This window comes from Bos mutus, chromosome 28, assembly GCF_027580195.1.
Source record: "Bos mutus isolate GX-2022 chromosome 28, NWIPB_WYAK_1.1, whole genome shotgun sequence".
NCBI classification, from domain to species: Eukaryota; Metazoa; Chordata; class Mammalia; order Artiodactyla; family Bovidae; genus Bos; species Bos mutus.
The window spans coordinates 38,315,788-38,331,945 of NC_091644.1; the positions used below are offsets into that span (position 1 = coordinate 38,315,788).

At 47.3% G+C, this 16,158-nt stretch overlaps 1 long non-coding RNA gene across 1 annotated transcript in view; it reads left to right on the forward strand.

Moving 5' to 3' along the window:
* Positions 1-2,218, forward strand: part of LOC138986123 (uncharacterized) — a 48,717-nt gene extending 46,499 nt beyond the window's left edge. The window contains exon 4 of the long non-coding RNA XR_011463019.1: positions 254-2,218. This is a non-coding gene — a long non-coding RNA (uncharacterized lncRNA). The remainder of the gene's footprint in view (positions 1-253) is intronic.
* The last annotated feature ends 13,940 nt before the right edge of the window (positions 2,219-16,158 follow it).

Sequence of the window (16,158 nt, forward strand, 5' to 3'; positions counted from 1 at the left end):
TTCTCAGTAAATTGTAGTTTCTATTGAAATGCATATGGGTTCTTGTAAATTACCTATAGATTGTTCATGGCTAGAAACTCTCCTTCTTCCTGTACATTTTTGTGGTTCAGAGCTCTTTCCAACAAGCTGTGGCTTTAAAAATGCAGATGCCTTCTGCAGAAGAGAAAAAGCTTTCAGAGGAAAGCCAAAGGGCAAACTGTTCTGATTAGCACAACTCTGTCTGCACTCTAATGCCTGCTCTTGCCTGTCACAGAATGCTGAGCAGGAGTCTGGATCAGAACTGTGCAGAAATGTGACTGCGATCCTGCCTGACCATGAGACTGGGGTGCACCACCGTCGTCCTCAGTCTTTCCGCCGGTCATCCTCAGTGAAAATGCACTGAAGGTTTCAGAAGCAGCAGCCTGAGGAGTGGGAGCCAGAGGTGGGGGATGGAGAAGATGCAGCTCCTGAGCTGCCCCGGAGGTGGCAAGCTTTCCATGCTGCTGATGGCAATGTGGCCAGCATACTGGATGCACTAAGGGACGGTTACCATATGCCTTTCGTGCCCTCATGTTGATTGGACCCATTCCTGTTGGCTCTCCAAGATCACTGTCTAAATGGAGAAAATTAGGAGATCCACCAGAGAAGGCAATGGCAACCCACTCCAGCACTCTTGCCTGGAAAATCCCATGGATGGAGGAGCCTGGTAGGCTGCAGTCCATGGGGTCGTGAAGAGTCAGACACGACTGAACGATTTCACTTTCACTTTTCACTTTCATGCATCGGAGAAGGAAATTGAACCCACTCCAGTGTTCTTGCCTTGAGAATCCCAGGGACGGGGGAGCCTGGTGGGCTGCCGTCTATGGGGTCACACAGGGTTGGACAGGACTGAAGCGACTTAGCAGCAGCAGCAGCAGGAGATCCACAGGCATTTGCTTCATATTGTCCAGGATGGAAAATTCTTATCCTTTGTCCCAGAAGAAAAATATCTCAGAGGCCATCAGATATTAAGTCTTAAACGTCATGGAGAGATAATGTCCCAGAGCCATATGAGCTCTGATGGACCAAAACAGGGAGGTAAATGAACTAAAAATGGGACATGAATGAGGACGTCTCAACAGACAGGCAAGCCATTATTAACACAAGAATAGGATTAAACCTAAAGCACGACTTACTAGTTTTAGCTGTGAGTCTGCAATTCATATTTCTCCCACAGTGAAGCTACATTAAGAATAGTAGATTAAATAAATAAAGAATAATGAAAGAGGGTGACGATTGTCATTTATCACCCATAAAGATCCATATTTCCACTCTGTGGCAACAAAATCAGGGATCTAAATATTAACAAGTAGAATACATTATAAACAGTTATATATTATTATTGCTGTAAAGTCATTACAGCAGAAATAAAAACTGTTTTTTATTTTAACTATTAATATTCATCAAATGTTAATGAAAATACCTAACAAATAATTATGAAAAACACATTGCTTAAGTAATAAAGATGAAAGAGATGATCATCGTGGTGAATATATAATCTGCAAAATAAAGAACATGCCATTAATAAGACTTAATTATGTCATTAAATATTTAATTTTACTTTCACTACTAAATTTTGTTTGCATTGCGCATATTTTAAATGTAAAAACTCCTTAATAAGATTTGTCATTTAGTGCAATGTCAAATGCCAGAGCACTGAAGTTTGACTTACTATCTTCATCAAATTGGTCAAACATCATTTTATTTATCATTAAATGAAATGAACGACCTTCTTTGAAATTTACTACATGTTATGCCTTATCCAAAAGGGGTTTAATAATTGATTCTAAGTTATACTAATGGTGGCAAAAAAAATCATTGCTTTCCTTTCACAGTTTTTTTTAAGTGAGTATCTCACAATGCCCCCCATTTCCCACTGTTTGTATAAGATAAGGTAGATCTGATTCTGCCTTAGCTTGCTATAGGATAGGTCTGATACCATTCATAATGAGATCATTCATTTCCTGAGAGTTGATCCCTTCACTTATAATTCCCGCCTCTAGATAAATCCTATTTCACAGGTTTAAGGTCACAGCAAGTTAGTTGGTTTCCGGGTATTGGTGAATATCACTCAAAACTCTTGGGCTCCAAATATCTTGTAGTATTGCTTATACATGGAATCTAAACAAAAAGGGTACACGTGAACTTATTTACAAAATAGAAGTAGAATCACAGGTGTAGAGAACAAACTTATGCTTACCATGGGGGGAGGATGGGGGAGGGATAAATTGGGAGACTGACATATACACACTGCTGCTGCTGCTGCTAAGTCACCTCAGTCGTGTCCGAGTCTGTGCGACCCCACAGACGGCAGCCCACCAGGCTCCCCCGTCCCTGGGACTCTCCAGGCAAGAACACTGGAGTGGGTTGCCATTTCCTTCTCCAATGCATGAAAGTGAAAAGTGAAAGTGAAGTCGCTCAGTCGTGTCCAACTCTTCGAGACCCCATGGACTGCAGCCTACCAGGCTCCTCCGTCCATGGGATTTTCCAGGCAAGAGTACTGGAGTGGGGTGCCATTACTACATATAAAATAGGTAACTTACAAGGGCCTACTGTTTAGCACAGGGAACTCTACTCAATACCCTGTAATAACCTATAGAGGAAGAGAATCTAAAGAGTGGATATAGATAAATGTAAAACTGACTCACTTTGCTATATACTTGAAACTAATGCAACACTGTAAATCAACTATATGCCAATAAAAAACTTTTTAATAAAAATAAACACATACATAAATAAAAGCATTAAAAAAAGAAAAAAAAAAGCAAAAAACTCTCAGCCTCACCTTCGCCCACAGTGAGAACCTCCTCCGTCTCAAGCGCCCTGAGCAAGGCTTGACTAGATCACTCAGTGGACACAGCCAGAGAGGTGCACACAGCACAGAGACTCGGGGACACGGTGTCCATGGCTCAGCAGAGCCAGGAGTGTGCGTCTGTTCCCATTCACATCGGTAGCTGGAAATCAGCTACGAACCGTCCATACCAAACACACAAATGAAACAAATCAGGGCTCTGCCTGCCACCCCCACCCCCGGCCCCAGAGAGCCCACTGTTAAACACTGAGCAGCACACCCCTGTGTATATACACAGGGATCAGGACATGACACCCCACTTCTCTCCCACTGCCCCTTCACTACCTGACCCATAGCCCAGCAGGAGGAGCAAAGATGCTCTGCGGTTGCCAGCGGGTCAGGGTACCAAGTGCCCGCCTGGGCTTCAAACATCTCTGTGCAGTAGGACAAATGTTGCTTTCTCCCCCTAGCGTCTGTATCTCCTGACCAGCTCCTACTCCCGGTCCCGCAGCTGAGGCAACAGGGTAGAGGCCCACACCCAGTTTTTCCTTTGCTGCCAGAAGATAAAGAGCTCTCTGTGGGGAGAGAGGAAGGCACCCTCTTGTGCACGTCTCCTGATGGAGTCACTGCCTAGAGAATCTCTCTACCTGGACTCCAGGGCTGAGAAGGAAGCTGGATGGGGGGGCAAGTGACCAACTGTCCCAGTTAGGACAGGATGAAAGCTTTCTGGGGTGGACGGACATTCAAAGCTAAAACCCAAGATGGTCCCAGGCAGCCCTGGATGGTGGGTCCCCATGGGGCATCTTCTAGCCTTATTCTCTTACCCCATCTCCCCGGGGGTCCAGAAAGGCAGATCCACTAGAAGACAGATATCTGTTTGGAAAGGCCTATTCCTTCTCTGACAGTGACTGGGAAGAATAGGAACAGAGAAGAAACCAGAAGTCCCCAGGAGAATCCACTGTTTCCGTCTTCGGACATAAATGAGGGGTCTGGAGCTCCATCTCTGATCCATTTAGGAGCTCAATTACCTAACCTCCGGAGCTTTGGGGAGGCCTGAGCCTCCAGCCCCTGGGAGAGGCCTATGGAAATATGGACACGGCCCCCTCCCTCCTGACTGCCAGGCCTGGCTCATCGTTATTCATGCCTATCAGGGCTCTCCACATTTCCCAGTCACCAGAAACTCACTCTTCTGGGTTTTCCTTTCCTACTTGGCTGGAAGTGCCTGACTTGCATACGGATGGGGCAGGAGGTGGGGCTGGGGGGCAGCCGGCTGGTGTTTCAGCTTGTGGATGCCAGACGAACAGGCCCATCCTTACCCCCTCGGCCACTCTGGTCTTAACTTCCTTCCCCAGGATGTCCTGACTTTTTTTTAGATGAGAGGTCAGGATAGATGGTCAATTTGCCACTTTCGCAGAAGAAACAATGACCAGAATAGTAATGGGGCGAATCTCCCTGCCTCCTGCTGTAACACGTGTCCTAGAATGGAGCCCCTTTTCTAGCCTCTGCAGGGAGGTAGGGAGTCAGACAGCCTGGGGATTGCTGGTTTAACAGTGGTGCCAGGGGTGCTGCTCACTTCCAAGGGGTTCTGCCCATGAAGAGAGGGCCCAGAATCTGTTTTTTGTCAGATTCTTTTCCATGATAGATTATTATAAGAAACTGTCATTCCCTGTGCTATGCAACATCTATTGTTTATTTTATACATAGTCATGAGTACCTGTCCGTCTCAAACTCCTAATTTATCCCCACCTTGCTTTCCCCTTTGGTAATCATAAGCTTTTTTTTCTATGGACCATCGAAAAAGCAAGAGAGTTCCAGAAAAACATCTATTTCTGCTTTATTGACTGTGTCAAAGCCTTTGACTGTGTGGATCACAATAAACTGTGGAAAATTCTGAAAGAGATAAGAATACCAGACCACCTGACCTGCCTCTTGAGAAATTTGTATGCAGGTCAGGAAGCAACAGTTAGAACTGGACATGGAACAACAGACTTGTTCCAAATAGGAAAAGGAATACGTCAAGGCTGCATATTGTCACCCTGCTTATACGCAGAGTACATCATGAGAAACGCTGGGCTGGAAGAAGCACAAGCTGGAATCAAGATTTCCGGGAGAAATATCAATAACCACAGATATGCAGATGACACCATCCTTATGGCAGAAAGTGAAGAAAAACTAAAGAGCCTCTTGGTGAAAGTGAAAGAGGAGAGTGAAAAAGTTGGCTTAAACCTCAATATTCAGAAAACTGAGATCATGGCATCCGGTCCCATCACTTCATGGCGGGGAAACAGTGGAAACTGGTCAGCCACTGGAAACACTGGAAACAGTGTCAGACTTTATTTTTTGGGCTCCAAAGTCACTGCAGATGGTGACTGCAGCCATGAAATTAAAAGACGCTTACTCCTTGGAAGGAAAGTTATGACCAACCTTGACAGCATATTAAAAAGCAATGACATTACTTTGTCAACAAAGGTCTGTCTAGTCAAAGCTATGGTTTTTCCAGTGGTCATGCACGGATGTGAGAGCTGGACTATAAATAAAGCTGAGTGCTGAAAAATTGATGCTTTTGAACTGTGGTGTTGGAGAAGACTCTTGAGAGTCCCTTGGACTGCAAGGAGATCCAACCAGTCCATCCTAAAGGAGATCAGTCCTGGGTTTTCATTGGAAGGACTGATGTTGAAGCTGAAACTCCAATACTTTGACTCATTTGAAAAGACTCTGATGCTGGGAAAGATTGAGGGCAGAAGGGACGACAGAGGATGAGATGGTTGGATGGCATCACTGACTCAATAGACACGAGTCTGGGTGAACTCCAGGAGTTGGTGATGGACAGGAAGGCCTGGCGTGCTGCGGTTCATAGGGTCGCAAAGAGTCGGACACAACTGAGCGACTGAACTGAACTGCATGAGCCTGTTTCCGTCTTGTAGATGAGTCCATGCGTATCATATTTTAGATTCCACATGTAAGTGGCCATGTGATGCTTGTCTTTCTCTGTCTGGTCTACTTCACTTAGCATGATAATCTCTAGGTCCATCCATGTTGCTGCAATGGGCATTATTTCATTCTTTTTTGTAGCTGAATAACATTCCATTGTGTACATGTAGCACATCTTTATCCATTCATCCGTCCATGTACATTTAGGTCGCTTCCATGTCTTGGCTATTGTGACAAAGGACACATTTAAATTACCTTTTCTAAATACCTCACTATGTTGTCCACGACCATCAAAAGAAGGGCTCTTCCTCATTCACTAAGTCTAAGTACTTTTCTGTGCTGGGAAAACACCCAGCTATTAGGTTGAATTGTATCAGTGAAAGAAGGCAGATCCTTGCCGTTAAAGTCCTGCTTCTACTCCAGTGTTTTCCCACCACATGAAGAAAGGCACGATTCTAGTTTCTTCATTCACACGGGCCTTGAGAAGATGAGATACTCAAGGACAGACCAATAGACCAGAGCTGGGCAAGGAACAGGAAGTGAGATACCCCCATGGATGTCTGTTCTATGCTAAACCTGCTGCTGGCTTTACTTTATTTAAGCCTAAAAGCAATTGTGTGACCTAGTGACTGTAGTCAGTAAGTCCCTTCCATACTGATCTTCAAGTTGCAAAATTTCACAGATTCGACCGTGTGTTCCATTCAGGTCGGATGGGTGTGAAACTGCAGCTTGCCCTGCACCTCCTACTGCTGACCGTCTTTCACCTGTGCCACCTCCCACCCTGCTCCCTCGTCCAGGCAGTTGCTCTCTTGCCTGTTCTCTCGATGCCAGTCCCTAGTCCCCGAATGCCAGGTCTTGTACTGTGCTACTGTGCTCTTCAAGATACTATCCTGTAACATTTAAAATGTTCTCTATATTTTTCGTTTGTTTGTTTTTTATGTATTATTTGTGAAGGGTATTAGAAATCTATTACAGTCCTATATAGCTGATTGTGTGCGTGCATTGGGTATCTAGGCTAACTTGGTTGGGCTTACGAACACACAGGACTTGCAAGCTTGCACTCGGAATGGAACTCATTCACGTGTAGGGGACTTACTGTACTAGCGTTCCCATTTCACAGCTGAGGCAAACTCAGAAAGGTGAAGAAACTGTCTCAGAAAGGGACACTCAGGAAGGAATCTAGAGACAGGTCTTGAACTGGGTTTGTCTGATTTCACGGGCACAGAGGCTGAGGATGTTAGATGGAAATTCTCCTTCATCTTAACACAGGAGGGCCACTATTCAACAACAGAAAGAAGTGTCTGAGATTGACTCTCTAGTCTCTGTGTGTGTGTGTGTGCAATTATTGCTCCCCCAGTAAGACAAGGCCAGTGGTTAGAATCAGTGCGAGTCAAACAGACCTATTTTACATTCTTCTTTGTGTTCTTTCTTTGTTTTCCTCCTATTTTTAATGGAAAATTCTAGAGCCTCTCTGTATAATACAGTAGCCATCAGCCCCTTGTATCTCAAGCCCCTTGAGACACCAGATTTCCAAGACTTAATATGAAAAAAGGAATACAAAATGTCTCATTAATAATTTCTAGATTGATTTTATTGAAATGATCATAGTTTGGATATACTCAGGATAAATAAATTGGATGAACATTTATGTCATCTGTTTCTTTTTGCTTTTTTCATGGGGCTAGTAGAAAATGTAACGTTACATTATGTGGCTTGTGTCTTATCTCTACTGGAGAGCACCAATCTTCAGCACTGCATTTGTAAGTCCTGATAAAAGACGGATGGCTTGTTAAAATTCTCCTTGGCCAGAGAAAATGCTTTACCCCATTAATACTCACACTGAAACAAAATGAGGCTGATTGGGGATGAACACAGCTTGGGCCCCTGCCTCCCTGGCCCTCTGGGATATGCTCAGAGTACTGGCTGGGGCAGCCCATGCCTTGTTCCCTGAATCCACAGCTCTCAACATTCTGGAATGTTTCTATCCTTTCTTCCCTGAGCAAAGTGCTTCGTCATTCCTCTTCGGGAGGAAGGTAGATGATGAAACCATGACCCAGAAAAATGATCTGATCTCACCAAGGTCATTACTGAAGGTCATGACCAAGCCAAAAAGAGCACGCGGTCCGCTTTGGAGTTTGCCTCCCTGAGCAGCCTGCAGAGGCTTTTCTGGTTGATGGTCTTAGTTGCAGGAAGGCAGGTTCAATACCCAGGTGGTGGGAACAGGGATTACAGAGTCTGTGAGCCCTGACCCCTCCCCTGCTCCTGGCATTCAGCAGCCTCCGGGCTCAATGACTATTTTTCTCCTCTCAGAGATGGAAAGTGCTGTAGTATTCCCCTTTGATGATTTAAAAGTGTTATGTGCCTTTTCCTCTTTCCTCTTTATATCCAGCTCTCTCCTTTCTCTGGGCTGCTTTTACACTCGTTTCCATAGTAACCACCTCTATTGTATCCCTGACTGTGAAGAGAAATCTTGCAGATGTTAGTAGGGATCCAACACCTTCCAGGAGATATTTTGACGCACTGTCTCCTTATCTTCCCGCACTAATTTTCTTGCCTTTCTTCTTCTGACAGCTGCCCCTTCCTCCAAGTACCTACAAGCCCTTGGGGATGGCTCTCCTCCTCCATGTGAGCCTGGGGTAAGCAGGGAGAAGGGTGATGCTGGAAGACAAGGCAGAAATCTCTGGGTCTTATTATAAATCTTAATTCTTCCCATGGCTTTGACACAACATGCCAAACCTAAACGCCCTTGGGGGTGGAATCAAAAGCGCCGAGGCCTGAGAACAGTGGGGTTAGGTGCTCCAGCGGCTGTTGGACAAGCATCCTTACTTAGAGGTTGGCAGAATACACAGAGGCTGTCTTGGCCATCTTGAATATAAACCTCACCCAGCCGTCTCTCCGGTTCCCACCACCTCCACCCCAGCCTCATGAAAATCTCATGACCGTCTCTGTGCACTTGAATGTCTTCATTCTGTGCATTTCCCTTGGGTCTCCAAGCCTTCTTTCCTTATTAGTTTGGAAAGGAGGGCAGACGTGCAAATACAACACACACACACACACATATGAATCAGGGCTTTGAAAACCCCCAACAACATCATCACCCACCTCCCTCCCAGAGCCAGGCTCAGCTGGCCATCAGGGAAGGGAAGGAGCGTGGGTCTCCATCACTGACCTCCCGAAATTGTTTGAAGATCCTTTGCCCACCATTCCTCCTTGGAACTGGACATTATTCTTTTGATTACACAAGCCTGACAGCCTGATCATAATAAACATGTAACTGAAGAGAACCTATTCCTTTCCAGCGGCATTATTTATTCACCTAAAGCAAAGGCTGTGCTATATTTAGCATCTGATGTCAGTGGGTTGTTTGATTTCTTGGAAATTGGCAGGAAGCCACCTCTCACATGATATATGAAATCACTGATAAATGCTTCTTTTCACCAAAAGAAAAACAGCTTAATAGATGCAGCCCTTTTCTGCTCCCCTCCCCTCCTCCCTCCGTCTCCTCCACCGTCCTCCCCCCTGCCTTTCCTTTCCTCGTCTGGGATTCGTCTTTCTGTGGCACAGCTCAGCAGAGCCTGTGAAGTGGAAATGAGTTGTTCAGTATCACAGGGCAAAATGAGGCTGTTGGGATGCTCAGGATGGTTTTTTTTCCTCTCCTAGATCCTGGAAGTCTGCCAGAGTGCCAGTGAATCAGACGCACACGCACAAAAAGGCAAATCTATACAGCCGTGGCTTTATGGGGCCCAGTATTTATGGCGGAGCACTAGCTCCGGGTTGCTGTTTTGCAGGCGAAGATGGGAAATAGATAGTGATTCAGGATTGCCATTAAGTGAGAAAACAGCCCCAGTACAGATTGTGTGTAATAAACCAAATGCAGGGAGAAGCTGGAAGAAGCTGTGGATTTGCCACATGAGATCAGCCTTGGGCCCCATCAAGTTCAAGCTCCTGATTTGTGTGGTGGTTAATACCTGGTGCTCGGAACAAATCTTTCTGCTTTCACTCTGTCTTCTCTGCCATACACTGGGTCTATGACATAAAGCTAGTGGAGGGGTTGGGCAGGGCTGTGCACGTGAAATTAAATTAATTCTCGCCCTCCTGCAGAGATCCATTTATATGGCCTGAAGTACAAGATTTAATTACCCTTATCTTAGCTCCTGTAAGAACCAACATCACTATTGTTCATGAATTCACCCAGCCCCTTTCCACAATCAGCTGTGAGGTTTAACTCAGGACTCCCAGCGGAAGCCGGGTGGATAGTCTAACTGGCCACGGGAAGTGAGGAAACAGCAGCTTCAGTGGAGATTTATTTACATTTCTTTGTCCTGAGCTCCATTCAGTGACACCCTATTGGAAAGTATTCTGAAGACAAGAGAAGGGCTTGTTTTCAGCCCTTCAGCATCTTGGTTCCCCTTCATTAAGTTCCCCTCTATAGTATGTTCTGTTAAGCAATCCTGGCTGGGTGATATCGACCATGGGCGTGTGAGGGACTTGGAGAGTTTCAAAAACTCCAGAGCGACACCAGTAGTGACTGGTCTTTCTCCCACCCCCACACATGTGCATGACGCTCATCTTCATCCTAGGTGAGAGAAAAGAACAAGGAAAGAGGAGGAAGTGAGAGCAGCGAAATCTGTGCTCTTTGTGTAGCTGCCTGAAGGTCTTACTAGGCAGAGGAATTGTTGAATGGAGGGACAATAGACAGATAAACAGATGGGCAGATGAACGAGGGACCTGCATCAATTCCTCCATCAGTAAGAAAGCCCACAAACACTGGCTATAGGTCGAAGTTGTTTTCCATTCAGTCCTCAAATTTAGCATTCACTGAGGGCTCCATCCTAGGAACCACAGTAAGTGACAGCCTTTGTTTTAATTGGGATTATTTTTTGATTCTCAAAATGAGGGGTGTGGGACCAGAGGACCTGTTAGCTCCTTTCCAGGCTCTGAAATGTTAAGGTTCTGTAATTGTGTGATTCTGTGATATTATGAGTCACCCAGGTGAATTAATACTTTTCTGAGAGGTAGCCAGCCTCGTCTCCCCCAAGGGGAGGTGAATGAGCTCTGTCTCAGACACAGATACTTCTGGGACACACCCTACCACAGTGACTGCCACTTCTCTGGGCCCTGAAGGAACCAATAAAAAGCCTTAGTCTGGGTGAACATCTGCTCACTGAGAACACTGCTCACTTGGGCTCTTCACAGGGTCACAGTATGTTTATAACAATGATGATGATTTCTGCTTTATGCAACGAATTTTTCTTTTGGTTCGAGCTGCTTGAGAAGCTGGCTATGGTTTCTATCAGCCCCAGATCTCACATAGAATAGTACCATGGCCTCCAGCAGAATGACACGCAATAGCTGCAATAACCCCCTCACCCAGCTCTGGAGACTGGGAAGGGTTTTCTTAGCACTGGGCTGCTGCCACGGTCTGTTTTATCATAGTACCTTAGATAGGGATCAGTAAAATAGATGCACATCAAGACTGAGAAAGTTTAAAGGTTTGATTATCCTACAGTCCTTGGGGACAGCACAAATCACCTTGCAGGGCCATATGGGGAAGCACCAGGATCAGTCAAGAGGCCGAGGGAGCTAGGGGGACCTGTAGGTAAGAGTCTTTATGTTTTTCCTGGGGAGGAATGGATGAGGTGGGACAGCCAAGTTTAGATTTGGCCAGCTATGTGTAAAAGTAGGAACCTGTGAAATTCATGTTCACAGTGATTGGGAAGTATATAGTTTAAAGCTGCCTGAGGAGTCCTAATATTGATGGGTGTATTAGTCAGTGTGCTCCAGAGAAAGAGAACCAGTAGAGGGTGTGTATGTGTGTGTGGACAGAGAGAGAAAGGAGGAGAGAGAGCAACTGATTTTTAAGGTATTGGTTCATGCAACTTTGGAGCCTGACAAGTCCAAATTCTGCACGCTAGGCCAGCAGGCTGGAGACCCAGGGAAGAGCCAATGCTGCAGTTCAGGTCTGCAGGCAGTCTGCTGGCAGCTTCATTTCTTCATTGGGGACCATCAGTCTTTTGTTCTATTTAGGCCTTTGACTGATTGGGAAAGGCCCGCCAACATTACAGAGGGCGATCTGCTTTACTCAAAGTCCATTGATTTAAACGTTCATCTCATCCATATACACCCTCCCTGAAACATCCAGAATAATGTCTGGCCGAATATCTGGAAACTGTGGTCCAGGCAAGCTGACACACAGAACTGGCTACCACAATGAGGTCACAGTTTGCTCAGGGGTACCTGATAGACCCTTGGGTGGCTATTAAAGCATCACTTTACAGAAATGTGAAGTATTTAAAGTTAATTCACGGTCACTGACTCCACAGAGACAGGACATCTGAGGTGTCCTCACCTCCCTAAACTTTCACCCAGGTAACTACACAAGCACCTTAGCTTACAAAACACGTTCATCCCATCCTCTCCCTGATTCTAACAACAGCTGACGAGGTCATCATTTCTTCTCCATATGAGAGACCAGAGAATGTGAGTGGAGAAGTGAGGTGACCTGACCCACCCAGGTCAGACAACTCACAAGTGAAGAAAGCCAGGCTGGGCTCCAGCTTCTGGTTCAAGGTGACAGGATCTGGCTTAGTCTAGTGTAGTCTAGCGACTACCATATGCCAGGCCCTACTCTGGATGCTTCCATGTATTGCTTAATATTCAGAACAGCTCAGTGAGAGAGCCATCACTATCGGCCCAGGCAGGGAGGCTGAGGCCCACTCACCACCTCACACGGGTGGCGGGCTGGGGTCTGAAGCCAGACTGCTGTTGATGATCCTCCTCATCCCCTCCTTCTCTCCCCCACCACTCAGAGCTGGCGGTACTCTGGCAGTACACTCAGCACACTGCTGCACTCGCCACCCCCAGTCTACCCCTGGAGATGATTAATAACGATCAATGATCTTGTCAGGCAGAGTAACTGAAACCTGTAAGTTAAGGTTGCACAAAGGTTGGAAAGGAAAATACCGAGAAACCCCTAAAGTGAAAAAAGATATCAGAATGATCACTTCACAAGCATCACTTTTCAAAACATCATATCCGGGATTGGTCCTGGGTGCCCCAGCACATCAAAAGGGGCCCCAAGGCCTGGTTTCTCCCTGCAGCTTTCATCCTGTCCCACAGTGGGGTCCCCTTAGCCTTGTTTCCGCATTACTTATTGGACCCTGGTCCCACCTTCCCCATGATTTGCCAAATGAGGGCAACACACCCCTTTGATAAATCTGTACTAGGTGCCAGACACTGTGGTGAGGACCAAGAGCTGAGGGGTGAGGAGGAACGTGGGTCTGCCCTCAAGGTCCTCAGAGCCCAGTGGAAGAGGCAGAGCTGCCCAGCAGGCAGCATCAACTCGGTGGCAGTGCCGTCGGCCCAGACACTGCCTCAGGCCAAGCACCCTGGACCCCCAGAAGGAGGTGACACCAGCTCTGCCCATCAGATGCTGGCAGCTGTCGGGAGGGGAGGGTTGGCCTGGAACTGAACGGACGAGTCCGCGGGTGGAAGAAGAAGGCAAGGACAGCCAGGTGGAGGGGACGGTGTGTGAAAAGGCCCAGAAGCCTGAGCGCTCAGCTCTGCTCAGCTGACGCGGAGAGCACGTGGGGCCACAGCCAGGAAGGCACAGGAGGAAGGCGGGAGAGAGTGTCCGCAGCCTGGTGGCCCGCCTAGAACGAGCGGGGGTTTGTTTCCCTCTGAACAGCCTGCCTGGGGACCTCCCTGGTGGTCCGGGGTTAAGAATCTGCCTTCCAGTGCAGGGGATGAGAGTTCAATCCTTGACTGGGGAACTGAGATCCATGTGCTGTAACCAGAGAAGCCTGAGCACCACAACCAAGACCCAGTGCAGCCGGAAAAAGAAGAAGAAGAAGAAATAGCCTGCTTGGCTCTCATGCAGTCCCACTGGTGCTTCTGAAGCTTCCTAAGCCAAGTGGGAAGGGTTCTGACACACTCCAGGGACTTACTGAGTCGTGGTTTGTGCTCAGCCCTGGGAAGGATCCTCAGGGCATGTGAGAAGGTTAGATACTGGCTCCTGACCCCAAGGCATATATAGGCCAGATGAAGAGCAAGAAACGAGAAACATTATGGACCATCAGCAGGAAGAATAATTAAACACCAGGCAGGGTGACCTCCATCGTGAGCGTGATGAGAGATGGTGAAGGAACAAGAGAGATGCTTCCACAGGAGGGTTTTAAATGAGGAAAAGCCCTCCTTTCCTGCTGCTAAGCTGGGTACAACCCTGTCCACTGACCTTTCCACAGGCCTCTGTCCTTTTCCTTAGAGGGTTCTCCAAACACAGCCTCACCAACTCTCATCAGCATGAGGACTTCTTTCCATCTGGGGCCTGTACCTGTCAGTTTACCCTTGTCTAAGCTGAATTTTATATCCTCAGCTAGACCTCATCGGGCCCTCACTGTGTTTAGATCTGGGTTTCAGATCTCCTCCTACTTTGCAGCTTCGCCTAAAACCACCCAGCTCCTCCACTTAATACAGCCCAGAGCATAAAGATATTCCAATATATGCTTGACTAGTGGAGATTTGCACGTGAGGCTTCAGTTACAAGCAACCCTATTTCCGCACGAGCTGATCGTCTATTATGGAGTCCTTTGAATGCACTTGTTTGTAGCTGGTAGAGAGTTCCTTGGCCTACTATTTCTGGGGTTGTTGCTCCAGAGCAAAGCAGTGCCTTTGTGTGTATCTATTACAAAGACACTGGGCTTCCCAGGCAGCACTAGTGGTAAAGAACCCACCTGCCAATGCAGGCGACTTAAGAGACTCAGGTTTGATCCCTGGGTTGGGAAGATCCCCTGGAGGAGGGCATGGCAACCCACTCCAGTATTCTTGCCTGGAGAATCCCATGGACAGAGGAGCCTGGTGGGCTACAGTCCATAGGGTCACAAAGAGTCAGACATGACCGAGGCGACTCAGCACACCCACACGCATTACAAAGACATTAACCACACACATGGCCCATCTTCTCCCTTACATGGCGGCGCAGCCAGGGGTGATTGGAAAACGACATTTTAAACCCCAAAGCAAATTACAGCAAGGAATCGGTGTGAAATTACTATCCTCTCCTCGGAGTTCCTTTTTAAAAGTCAGGCAGCGGAGCCCAGGATAAAAGTTGGCCTGTCAGACAAGCCCATTCAAGCTTGCAATTCCGCTGTCATTTGCCCGATGGGCTTGTGATAAAGAGCAAGGATAAAAAATCTGCCAAAAATAGTGCCACCGAGAAACCAACACCCAGGCCAACTCAGGAGCCAGCGCTGTGCCAGCTCTGCCCTCCCCAGGAAGACAGTGGCTCTGAGGATCTGTTCTGACAGAGATGTCGTGTGACCTCCAATTTCAGCACCAAGGAGAGGAAGGGCCGAAAAGAGCTCCAGCTGTGAATCCCTGAAGAAAGGGGAGGGGGAACAAAGTTTACATTGAAAATCTTGGCTTTCCAAACAGCATGTTGAGACAGCCCCACAGCAGACAGGTTTGCTGCAGGCCTGGAACTTGCCTGGGGTGGCCGCAGCCTGGAGATTCACCTAGAAAGATTGTAACACTGAGCTTCCTTCTCTTTGTACTTTTGCTGGGCCTTCGATCCCTGGAGTGGTACCCTAGGGGCCTGAGAGAAAGAGATACCCCTCTTAGTAGCCTCGAGCAATGGGAGCCCAGGCAAATGGACCAATGGGTGAACTTTGGAAAAGCCCACAGCCGCGTGGCAGCAGGCGCTCTGGATATCCCAGGCCGAACAGAACCTGCTCAGCCCAGGCTCTGTCACCAGATTTTGGTGGGGAGGTGGCAGGCTGATTTCAGGCTATTTGCCCCTGCTATGAGGGGGTAAGACAGAAGGACACCCACGCCTGCCAAATGACTAACGCTCATAGAGGTAAGAGGTCACACCCATGGACAGAATCAGATGTTACTGTTTCAGCTCATGTTTATTGTGCCTCTGGGAGTGAGGTGCCTCCTTGGAACTCCCCAAGTGCCCTGACAGGCAGGTCTCAGTCCCAGTTTACAGGTGGGTCCACTGCATCTCAGAAAAGCTCACTAACACGCCCCAGTTCATTCACACTGTTGTGAAATGGGTAAGCCAGGAGTCAGATGCCAGTCTTTGGGACCCAGGTCCAGTGGTTTCCATCAGAGGCATCCACCAAGCCTGCTTCAGAGGAGGCAGCTCCCACAGAAGTGGGGACCATTGTGGGGTCTGTCTTCACCTGCAGGGTGTAGCATCTCCAAACCCTTTGTCTGCATCTTCTTGTCTTCATGTCCTGTCACCCACTTGCCATATGGAACCACCGACCAGATTTTAAAGTAGCCACAAATATCTGGCAACATATAACCTGACTTGTGTTTGGTTGATAAAGACCCTCAAAGGAAATAAACACAGGAACTGCGAGGAGTCCAGGGTGGTAATCTTTTCCCAGAAAGGACCCCTCCAGGGGCCAGGG